Raw genomic sequence first — 12,791 nt, 5'->3', positions numbered from 1 at the left:
GCAGCTTTTTGCAGGAATGTGACCTGCTTGTCTTTGTTTACCCAAATCCTAGGATTTCTCAGCTTTGCAGAGAACTGTTTTCATTCCACCTGCTGCCTGCCACAAAGGTGTAGTTGTGCTGCCAGGTAAAATGGAGACGGCTGCAGAAAAGCACCCAGTCTGCATCGACAAAAAGTCTTAAACATGAGGGAAACATCAAAAAAAGAAAAAAAAAAAGCAGGACATGTAGCTCAGCCAATGCAAACATGTAAGAAACTCTGCAAGGGCTCAGAAGAGAAACCAGATTGCTGTTGAAATAGCTGGTTAACATTTTGTCTGGAAGCACAGCTTCAATAAAAATAGGTAAGGAAACCAGCTAAGGACCCCCAATGGCAAACATATTTATTGAGAATCCAATAAAAGTCTCAGAACAAATAGCCTGAAGGACCTGTAGACACAGCCTCTGCTGTAATAAAAATGCAATACAAGGCATCAGGGAAATAGTAAGGGAAAAGGGCTGCTCCATGAGAAAACCAAACAAGAATCCCAGAGCATGGGGCCTGGAGACACAGGCTGGGATGTAATAAAATAGCTGCCATTGGGGAAAAAGAAAGAAAAACAAAACATCTAGCAAAGGCACAAAGAAGCCCCAGATACCCCAGCTAGTCTAGAAAATCACCACAAGTTGCCGTAAAAGCACATGGGAAAATAGGAAAAGGGTAATGGCTGCAAAGTGATCAACTCCTGCAGGTACCTGAGGGCAGTGCGTGGGTGAAGGTCCACAGGAAGCTGTGTCAGCTGCACTAAACTCTGAGGGTGCCTAGGAGACAAGGCTGTAAAAGGTGACAAAACAGCAGCCTCAGAGGGGCTACATCTCTGCATGGGAGAAAGATTTACTTTAAATCCAAACCCCCTATTGCATGGAGCTGTGGGTTTTGTTTCATTTATCCTGGTCAGCAAAACTTCTGGATAAGAACAAAAAATGTTAGACAATTTCCATCATAAGTGCACAGGAAAAATAGTTTTCAGAGACATCTGCTAGCTCAAAGGTTCAATCTATACCCGCTTATTGTGAATTTTCATGTACCACAAAAGCAGCCAGAAAAATGGGCAATTATCGTCAAAGTCATTGTCATGCTAAGTACTGTTAATGAAAATTATATAAAAGAAGGGTTCGTAAGAACAAGCACGATTTTTTAAGGCAAGAGGGTAAATTGGGAAAAGAAGGTGATTTTCATTTCCTGGCTTCAGTCACACGCTGCAGGTCTCAGGCATTAAAGAGCAGCTGCCGTAGGAAGGGGAAGGTCTGGGGCTGTGCTGCGGCTGCAGCCTGCCTGGGGAGCACGGGGGACAGCACGGGACAGGGGACAGCACAGGAGGGGACAGGGGACAGCACAGACGGGACCTCTCAGCTGCTGGCAATCCAGCACAGCCTGCTGCAGAGGGGCAGGTCTGCACACACGCTTTTCTGCACTGCCCCTCGTTCTGCCATCAGTGGGCGAGGGCAGCATTTGACAGCTCTGCCTGGGCTCTGCAGGGATGGCCTCAGGACAGCCCAAGGTGCAGAATTCACCTGGTTTTCTCCAGGTAATGCCAGCCTCAGAGGAGCTGTGGCACATGTAACAACACAGGTCTGCAGCAGAGATTTGTGTGTCTCTTCAAAAATTTATTCAATCCACATTTAGGGGTTTTGCTTCTTTAAAAAGAAAACAATATACAAATATACACAGACACAAACAGACACACACACATATATATCTATATACATGCTTCTTCTGAAACAGCTGCAGAATTAATTTGCTTTTATATGTGCTAGAAGTTTGCAGTAACAAAGTATTTTTTTACAAGCCTCTGAATTAAGACACCTAAAGCTGATAGTGCTTTGGATCCATGTGTCAAGTTTACTTTTCACTGCTGAAAAAGAATTGTGTGCTTTTTCAACAACACTTCTTCCACCTGCTTGTCAGCTCTGCCCCTTGCACCAATCACTTTAAACCACCCACGTTTTGAAATTGTCCTTCCTGAGCTGGCCTAGGGTTTCCTGGGCACAGGGTTCAGTGCTAGAGGATGTGGGATGGGGGATTTATGAATGAATCCCCAGCCCAGCTGTTCCTCACAGCTTTGATCTCTCCTGTTCCCATCGATACTTTGGGGTAGAATGTGCCCTTCTTGTGTAATTTACAGTGTTGCTCCCTTTCAAGGACACTCCAAGTCACAGACACTTCTTCCAGCCCCCCTGAGGTGGATTTATCCATCGTATCCATGCAGCTTCCATCTGCTGCTATGCCAGGAAGTGCTGCAAGGACATGGGGCTGTCTGCAGTTCACCAAGCCACACGTGCAGGGGTGCTCTCATCACGCGCAGGTCTGGAAGGAAGAAAGCCCAAAAAGACCAGTTACAGCAGAAAGGTTAAGCTCAGAAAGGTTAAGCTGTTATGTCTGTGGTCCAAAAGAGCGGTGAGCTGAGCTCATTCCACCAAGTCTCTTGCTAATCTGGTGCTCTCATGGGTGTGAAATATTATCAGCTGTTAGAGTTATTAACCAGTGTTAACCAGGTAGTGTGTGCACTGAGCTATGTTTAAGGTTAACTGTGCCATTAAGGGCTTACAAACTCAATTAGAGATTTTAGTGCTCAACAGCTAATGGTTAATTTCTGCAGATGTCCTGTTTCCAATTACTATTCATATATAATGTAAGCAGCATGGCATCACACTTCAATTCAGACAGACCCATTTTTTTTTATATATATTTTAGACCAGCAGAAGGTTTCACTTAATTGTGTAATACCAATATTTACTATTCCTGGAGCGTCTTTGAAACCCCTTTTAAATCCCAACTATTTTCACCTTTCTTTTTCTATTATTATCACTGTTCCCCACATCACTTGTGCTCATCTGACCTCACAAGGCTACAGAGATGTTCTCTGCATTGTGCCAGGACCCCACTGCCCAACAGGGAAAAAGGACTGCTGCAAAGTGCTCCTTCTGCTTCCCAGAGCCGCAGGGAGAGACTCAGAGGTTTTCTTTTCTATCTCTCACTGGAGATGACGTGGGAAGCTCACAGCCCCCAAAGTGTATGGAGGAGCTCAAATGCAGATTTAAAAGCCTGCATTTGATCCTGCTGAGTTTGGAAATTTTTAAGCAGCAAAAACCCTCTTGTAAGACCAACTCTGATAGGAGAGAGTTTGACTAAATCTGCAGAGGGAGTTAAGTGGAAAGTTCTGAGTCCTGGAGTTACACCCAGGTGGAAGGAAACTTTCTGTTGTCAGTAAAGAACAAGAGTGAATAAATCAGCTCTCAACTAATGAGCCAAATAAATTCATAACTGGAATCACCCATTAGGAAAAATCAATTACTTTCCATACAGGCAATTGTGATATTCCTCCTGAGAAGGACATGAACACATACCTAGCTCTGCACATATGAGTAAATCTATGCTTATCATTAAATCTGAGTTAAGAACACAATTAAATTAAAATTAAATATGAAATGCCTTGGGAACTACTCATGAACTTGAAATTCAGTCATTTAACTGCAATGCTGAACTGGGGCCTCTGGGAGAAAAGGACCCCAGGGAGATGCACACCACACCAGGCTTGCAGAACCCTGGGAGATGGTTTCACAAGCCCTTCCAGCATTGTAATGACTGTGCTGCTATTAAAAGGCAGGTCCCACCTCTTCTCCCTGCCATGCTTCCCCAGCACTGCAACCAACCACATTGTTTGGCCAACTGCATCAGCAAACTGATCTAGACAAAAAATAATCTTCCAAAAAGCCCAATAATTTTCAGATGGGTGTGTTCTTTGACTCATATGACTGCAGGTGCTGGCCCACAAAATGAAGGGGTGGGAGGACAGGGTGATCCCACCTCTTGTGGTGGCTGCAGAGCCATCAGCTGGTCAAGTTGGTAAGGAAACTCATGTGCTCTGAGGGCCTGTTACAAAGTTCACATCATTAAGAAAGTATTTGCAGTCACTTCTGACCAGTTCCATTGTGTATGAAATCGTGGCTGTTTGAGTCACTCTTTCAGGTACAAGAGCTTTTTGGATGGTATCAAAGGAGATGTTGTTCTTTGACATTTACAGAGGTGCATTGTCAGTGCCTGTCATGGATATTCAGGTTAATGGTAGTCTACAGAAAAGGTGTGAGCCACCCAATGATAGAGATCTGCTTTTCTCTGTAAGAAACACCAACAGGAGTCATTAATCCCAGTGGTGTAAGTGTGCTCAGCCATTTTAAACTGGGAAAGGCTTGAGCAAGAGATTAACAGAAGGGAGACACAACTTCAGCTATTAATTACAAAAGAGGTAATGCTAGGTTCATATAATAGAATACCAAAAAATTATTGTGGATGGGAATAACAGATGGTTGGGACTCAGAATTTTTCTAGATGTCTCTGAAGTTTTGGGGTGAGATCCATCCTTCTCAGGTGTGCAGGGAATTTACTGTGCATAAAGCTACTCTGGGCAGGGGTCTCCACTCTGGTGGTTGTTCAGAAGCTGTGGGAGGAACTCCAGCAAGATGTTGGATCCATCCTAATGCTCACTGCTTCTTGCTTCATGTCTCCCACAGAAATATAGACTATTGAGCACCTCTAAATGCTCCCCACCAAGTCCCCAAAGGGGAGAGACTCGCCCACACAAGCCTGTAAATGGAAGGCAAGAGAGAGGAGGAATAAGGCATGCATGACAGATACTCATCACATTCCTCAAACCATCACTGGATGAGGTTCACATCCAAAACCAAAGGATTTATCTATTAAAAGACAATGTGTGGCTGAGCTTTTCTTTCATTTAAATTAGTGGAAAAGAAAAGAAAAGAACAATCCCACTAAAGGAGTGGTTTTCAGTTAGCACTTTCACCTTGAAGATGTTTATTTTACAATGGCAGAGGCACCTCTAACCAAAACCAGCCCATCAGAGCAGAGAATAACCCCAGCTCCCTGCAAAGAGACAAAATCAGGAGGAGTTGAAAGGGTTTCTCAGACCTCATAGGATTTTTCCTTGGTTTTTCTTTTTTCTCTCAGTAGAAACTCAGAAAAGCACTCAAGTGAATGGCAAAGTCTCTCACAAATATCTCGAATAATTTGGCAACCGCAGTGTTCCACATCTAATTTCATTACAGCACATTGAATGTTTTGGGGGTTTTTACAATGGTTTTTGCACCTTTAACAACATGTTGATTATTGCATTTTGAAATAGCTCACTTCTTTAAGAATAACTTAAGTGAAAATTTCATTTAGAGTTGCAACACCTGGAGAAAATCAACATCATGTGACTTGTAGGCACTTCTAAACAGGAAATACTCCATTTATTTTTTTAGCTGTGTTTGTGTAATAAAGTCTAGCATCCAAGTGTGAGCAACACATTTTCTCATTTTATTAAACAGCATGAAAGGATTTATTACTTCTCCACTGAATGCACTTCTGGCACCAATGATGGAGCTGGACAATAATTGTCAGGCACTGAGTTTAACATTACGAGAAAACACCTTTGGTGGAGTTCAGAGTTTATTGTATAACAAAAAATACACCTAGATGGTGAGGCTTCCTTTGAGAATTTGTTTGGTGAGTATAATCTCAGGTACTGCTGCTAATAAATTGGATTCTTTGAAACAGAAATTAAAGTACTGGAATAATATCTAAGACAGTTATTTTTCTTTTCCTCCTCCAGCTATGCAAAGTTCCCTGAGAAGGAAAATAAAAACAGAGGGAATGGGGAACATTTCTTTTACAACTCAGCAGGGTAGGGCAGTGAGGTGCTCGCAAAAGCCATGTACCACATTTGAAATTTTTCCCCCTTTCTCCTCTGATCTTTCTTGAATGCTCTGGCTGCTCATCCTCCTGTGAAAGGAAAAAAAAGCCTTTTCAGAGAAAGGCTTGAAGGACTTTCCTCTCTCTCTTTGTTTTATTCCCTGTATTGCAAGGGAAAGTTGCCCCAGCCAGGGTAGGAGCCTTGAACATGGGCTTGGCTGGAGAGAAAGTCAATGAGTGTTTTGCAGGTGTGCAGCGTTCTCGTACCCTGAGGAGTTCCCCGGGAATGGAGACAGATGAGAAAAGGGAGAGATGTGGTAAAAAAGATGTGGTAAAAATTGAAGTCCTGCACTTCAGAGGATGAGCAGCAGGGACTCATCTGCAGCATCCTGCTCTGAGTTCCCAGCATCTCAAACAGGCGAAGGTGCCTATGCAAAGTGCCTGGAAAATGTGGCAGTTTTATGCTCTCTTGACTCAGTCACAAACGACTGCTCAAAGTTGAAATAACAAAAAGGCCCTGTGTATCTCTAGGGTCCAGGGCTGACAAATTTTCCCCGATGTCTCTGTGGAGCATTGCAACACTCAACATTTGATTTGTTTTCCACTGAGACTGGCAGCGCATGTGTTAGAGGTTTTAGGTTAACTACAGGAATGGGAATAAGCTTTACACAATCCCCAAATTAGGGGCTCTAACTAATGAAAAGCTCTCCCATTTACTGCCTTCCTCGGCGCAGGACAGCAGGCTGCAGGCACCCCGGCATGTCCTGCTGGGGAGTGCGAGAAGGTGGGGAGGGGAACAGAGGTGGGACCGGTCCCCTAAAGCAAGGAAGCACTGAAACCATCTTAATTGCCAGAGTCCTTCACACCCCCTTGGAGTGACCTGTAAATTGGGTTATGTCCAGGAAACCACATTCTGTTCTGCACCGTGGTGGAGCTGTAGCGGTCCCACCATCCCAGAGCTGCCCGGCTCCTCCCGAGATGCGGGCGGGCGCCAGGAGAGGGCAGCGCTGCCCGCCCAGCGCTCAGCGGTGCCCAGCGCTCAGCCCTGCCCGGCGCTCAGCCCTGCCCGGCGCTCAGCCCTGCCCAGCGCTCAGCGGTGCCCGGCGCTCAGCCCTGCCCAGCGCTCAGCCCTGCCCGGCGCTCAGCCCTGCCCAGCGCTCAGCCCTGCCCAGCGCTCAGCCCTGCCCAGCGCTCAGCCCTGCCCAGCGCTCAGCGGTGCCCAGCGCTCAGCCCTGCCCGGCGCTCAGCCCTGCCCGGCCAGAGCTCAGCCCTTCCCGGCGCTCAGCCCTGCCCGCCCAGAGCTCAGCCCTGCCCGGCTCTCAGCTCAGCCCTTCCCGGCGCTCAGCCCTGCCCGCCCAGCGCGCACCGCAGGCGGCTCCGCCGAGCCCCGACCCTCGGAGGGCAGTAAAGGACATTTTCTGTATCAACCATCGCGACTCGGACGTGCTGCTCTGCTGCGGTTCACGTTGCCCGTGCCGGTCAGACGGCACAGGGGCCACCGGACACACAGGCATTCCCCCGACTGCAGGGCGAGCCATTTCTTAAGGGGAGGCAGGTTTTAAGGCCAGAAAGGACCTTTTTGGTGAGGCACAACATTTTTAGTGGGGCCTGTAATGGTTTCAAGCCAAAAGAAGGTAGATTTAGACTAGTTGTAAAGAAGAAATGTTTTCAATGAGTGTGGTGAAACACTGGCACAGGCTGCCCAGAGAGGTGTGTAGATGCCCTATTCCTGGAAACAGTCAAGGCTAAATTGGACTAGACTCTGAGCAACCTGATCTAGTTGAAGTTGTCCCTGCCCATTGCAGAGAGTTTGGACTAAATGACCTTTAAAGGTCACTTCCCATCCAAATTTTTCTAAATCATTCTTACTTGGTTACTTTCAGTTGCTCCTTCTGAGTTTAAATGATCCTTTTCATTTGTGTGTCCTGCAGATCTCATTGGCAATGCATGAGAACCACAGGTGAAGCAAAATGGCAGCAAAAGGAAAACTTCTCTTTACTGGTCTATGGTTCTCACAGAAGGAATATAGTAAATCACAGTCAGTAAATACATTTAAAAGTAAGATAAATCTTGAAAATTGTTTCTGCTTTTACACATTAATGTCTGGATGCAGAAAACAGTTATGCATATAATTGATGCTACCACCCCGATAATCCCATCGTGCCACAATTAGCTGGAGGTATTTGCATTTTTATAGAAAGCCACAACAGGAAACCACAACAAGGTCTTACAGCTGCACCTTAGTCAGGCAAGTTACAGGACTTTTTGTCCTTATGAACATGTGGATAAGTGACATTTTGAAGGAAATTATTATAATTAATAGATATTATGGGATCGAGACCTCGTTATAAATAACAAGGTCATTGCCAAAATGGGGATACTTTCCAACCAGTTTTGAAGTTTGTCTAGCAAAAATAGGTCAGGCCATACTAAGTGGTGTTTAAGGCAATTATAAAATCAGTTTGGAGGAATTGATTTAGATCTTGTATGAGATGTATCATGAAATTTTACAGCTTCAGGGAGCTCAGATCACATTTATGTGGTTCTACTCTGAACATAAAACTTTGGTTTCAAAAAGCGGAATAATAAGTGAACCTCAGAAATCAAACACAAGAAAGAGGGGGTGAGAAAATGTCCTGAAAACAGTCTTTTTCTTATGGGATAGGTATGTATGGCATCAATGAATGGCAAACTTCTGAGGCAGATCTTAGGGGCATGTTAATTGCCTTCATAATCCTCGCTCCTCACAGATCATAGATGTCTCCTTGGCAATCAGGCCCTGGAGTCACTGATAAAGGCTTCATTTGGCTGGGAAATGACTCCTTCTGAGTATTGCAGTTGCACACACAAAGGTACACACTGTGTGAAGGCCTCTTCCTATGGAAAAGTGCTGCTGGGATTCGAGCCATTGCTTACATTTGTACTTGGGCTGTTTTTTCATGAAGTCTATCCAGTGTGATACTGATGATAATTCTTGCCTGACTAGACAGCTCTGTGCCTGGACACTGTTCCCAGAGACAGAAAAACCCAGCCTGATAACTCATATTGGTGAGACTGAAGTGTGATAGGAGTAAAAATAATAACAAGTATTTTAAAGTGTGTGTCTACTTCCAAGGTTCTACACAGAAATCTGGAGCTGGCACTTCTATAACATTCTTACAGAATGGACATTGTTCCTGTCTGATGATTTCAGCAAAGCAACTGAGCATGTGTTTAGATGTGAATGACAGCAGGAATGAAGGGAGAGAGAAAACATGATCAGATATGACTATTCTTCCTAGGTGGGCCTGGACTCTGGATATATTTGGGATGAGGAGGTGATCCTTGGAAATTGGGTAGTTATATTAGGGTTAGACAGAAATATGTTACCTCTCAAGAAAAGAGGGAATTGGAAAGACTTATCTTGTACTGGTAAAATACAAAACAATACCTATATAGATACAAAACCAGCCTCCAAGTCAAGTCCTCTCCAGCATCACCCCCATGGAATGCATGCACATGTCAATAATTTCATCACGCCAGTGCCTGGTACTTGTGCAGGAAGAGGTTAATTCCGCCTCAGCCTTTACAAAGTAAAAGCTCTTGTTATTTTTGTTTTGTTTTGGTTTGGTTTTTTTAAACTGTGTGAAGAAAGAGGCAGGCTTTAAATATTTGTGTAGGCTGCTTGGCAACAGATTGCATGCGATCTTTACAAAAACAATGAGCTCCCATAGAATTTACATTGTTGGAGCTGGGTGCTAATGGCTCCTGAGCAGTGCTCAGTGGCTGGTCAGTGGGAAGAAACAGGGAGAGAGGTGTTATATTGTGCATTGTGTGCTACTGCTCCAGCTTTTCGAGAAAGAGGCGCTGGCAGAAGTTGAGGGCCAGGGCAGGAATAAAGCTGGGGCTTTTTCAGCACATAAGATGCATGAGGTGAGAGCAGACAGTGGCTGTAGTTGAGCACTCACGGCCGCTCTTGAGGGGTTAAGTCTGCACACATGACATGGTGCTCCCAGACAGAACCTGTGGCTGCAGGACTGTCTCCTTTGGCTCAGGAGGCAGCAGCATTCCCAATATTTTCCCTTCAGAAATGGCATCTACTTCTACTTCTATGTCTGTAGCAACGACACTATTAAGCAGATTGCAATCCTTTCCCTATCAGCTGGGAACTGATCTAAAACTGATATATCATTTGTTCATCTGTTCAGGAAAGGCAGAGCATCCCTGTGCCTGCAGCTCTTCAAAAATAATTGAAATCAGCTCAGAAATGAGGAGATGTCTCAGAGCAATAAGCACTACTTTGCTTGTTTGTTTGTTTGATTGTTCCTTTCACCTCTAGGATACAACTGCAGGATGTTTTCTTAGGTTTCCTCCAATATTGGAGCAAAACCAAAACTTCATCACTTCCCGAATTTTTCTTCCTGACAGGGAAAGGGACTTTTACGTAAATATCTTTTGCAAGAGCAGTGAGAAGAAATCTGAGAATTTCTAGTACTGGGTTAGTAACCCTTTCCATAATCTGGAGTGATTACACCATTTCCCTGCACTGACAGCCTTAGGTTAAGAACTTTGGGACCATTCCTAGTGATCACAGGGGGGTTAAGCACATGCACTACCAACTGAGATACTCGAAAAGAAGACATAAAAGAGAACTGAACATGGGTATATCTGATACCCTACCTTAAAACATGCACAAATAAAAACTCTGATCACTGCTGCTTCACTTTTACCAGCCAAAATACAGGTATTGCTTTCTGTTTATACAGGCAGTAATGAAACCACATAGCTTTCCTGAAACTGCTCCACATGAAGAGACATGAATATAGCAGATCACAAGAGCTGGGAGAAGTAGGGCACAGTAAACCAAGAGCATCCAGTCCTATAAATAAGATAATATGAATTCAGAGAAATTAAGTGACTTACATATGATCATGTATGCCCTAAGCCACAGCCAAAGCCAAACTAATATCCAGACTTTTCAAAATCAGGTGCTGCGAACTGAGTGAATGATGCTGACAACATTCTGTAGGTGTGCCAGTATTTGTGTTTTAACTCTCAGCACACATCTGAATGGGGAAGATGAGCTCTTGACAAGTATCACCTGGTAACAGGGCACCCACTGACTGGCTGAGCCTCTCTTTGCAGATACCATATCAATGTTAAGAGTCTATGAAGTTACATAAGAGGAGCAGCAGGCAGTAGCTTCTTGTGCACAGATGTGTACGACTCGCAGAAACAGTGCTGAGTAAACCAGACATTCACACACTCATGTTCCACCAACAACACTCTTCTGTTTACCCCCATATTGATTAACTCCCTACACCTGTACATACAGGTACCTACATGATAATTTTATCCACACCTTTGGCAGAGAGGCCATTCAGGTTATGCTGACACACGGGCACGAGCTGTGCTGTAACAACCATCTAGCAAAGTGTATTTTCAAATGTTGTGGCATTGACTATAAATTCAGAATAAACTCACAAAAACTGTGTGGTTTAGTGACTGTCTTGCTGAATTGATAGAAGAGGATTAAATTATGACTATCAAACCATTCACCTTTTTCAGTGGATCTAATCAAAATCCGTGTGATAGCGACCAAAAAAATGTGTCTGACGGCAGCTTTGTAGCTCTGTGAATGAGTGAATTAGTTCCCACTGGCTGAGCACTAACTGCAAACTCTTATCACTTCACAGTTGCTATTATGACTTTTGCTTTGCTCAATGGCTTCATTTTCCAAGGTAGAAACCTGTAAGGAATGGAATTAAAATACTTTCACCTAGTCTGTGCAAGAGCTGGAAAAACGAAAAGAAAAGCAATACTCTTTAAAGATAAACCTCACAAAAATAAAGGCAAAGGACCATTAGGCAGATCCTCTGATACAGCTTTTATTTTACAAGTCATTATACTTCACACAATTAACCCACTTTTGAATAAAGTATACTGTTAGTATGGCACATCTTCTAGAAAGGCAGGCTCTCTCTCTGAAGAAATTAAGAGTTGGCAAATCGTCATTTCTCTGGATGACTGACTCACTATTAAAATCTCCTCATTTGGATTCATCTTGGCTTCGGCTTCTGGCCATTGGTTTTTGTCTTTCTTCTCCCCAGTGCATTTTAAAACCCCTTAAGGCCTGGGGTTTTCTTCTTAGGAAGAAAATTAACTGTGTATGTGAAGAGCCCTGAACAGTTTGCCTCTACATCAAACACTTCAGGGATGTTTCTCACCAATGATCATAAGAAAGAGCTCCTGGACATATACATATTTTAAAATCAGTTGTGCAATAAAATGCAACAAGTTTTGTAAGCTTTTTACTGCCAGTAAAAAACCACTGAATAAAAAAGGCAGAGCTCTCCAGTGTGCCTACATGTGGTCACAATTTTACCTCATCCTGGAATCTCAAAATGCTCCCATAATAGTTCTTTTGGATAAATGGGATAAGCCACTGACTTGTATAAAAACATGAGAAAGAAAATCTTTGATTTTCAAGTTTTGCACCTTTTGGCAGTCTTACCAGAACTTAACAAAATTGGGAAATTTGTCAGATTTTTATCTCAACGGCTCTGCAGTACAGGAGATAAATGTTGCTGTTGGGGCTTCCATTCAAACCCATCATTTGCAACTCTGTTGGTTTTGAGAGATAGGAGATTGCACCAAATGCCTTTTCTGGGCTCTTCGAAGGGGAGAATTAAAGGGTACTTTCAATCTCCAAAATTTCTACTCAAATTAGAACTGCTGAATTTTGTACTGTGGTATCTATGATCATCTGCCAGTTCAAGTCAAGGGAGCTGTAACATAAATAGATTTATTCCTAAGCCTCTCTCAGAAGCAAAGTACAAACATTTCCATCAAAGCTGACTTAAGTGAGGATGCCTCATACTTTTGCCTTCCTTGTTAAATGTTGTTCATTTTTTTGCAAAGAAGTTACTATAAGAGGGAAAACAATGCATAAATACATACAAATCCATCCCTTTTTATCTCCTCAACCCAGCTCTGTGATACAGGAGGGATTGGGTGATGCAGAGGGAGGTTGGACATGGGGGAAGGCAACATTAATAAAACCCCTATACTGAACCACAGGCA

Source organism: Haemorhous mexicanus, chromosome 6 (assembly GCF_027477595.1).
Source record: "Haemorhous mexicanus isolate bHaeMex1 chromosome 6, bHaeMex1.pri, whole genome shotgun sequence".
In the NCBI taxonomy this organism is placed as follows: domain Eukaryota; kingdom Metazoa; phylum Chordata; class Aves; order Passeriformes; family Fringillidae; genus Haemorhous; species Haemorhous mexicanus.
This window is presented reverse-complemented; position numbering follows the sequence as displayed.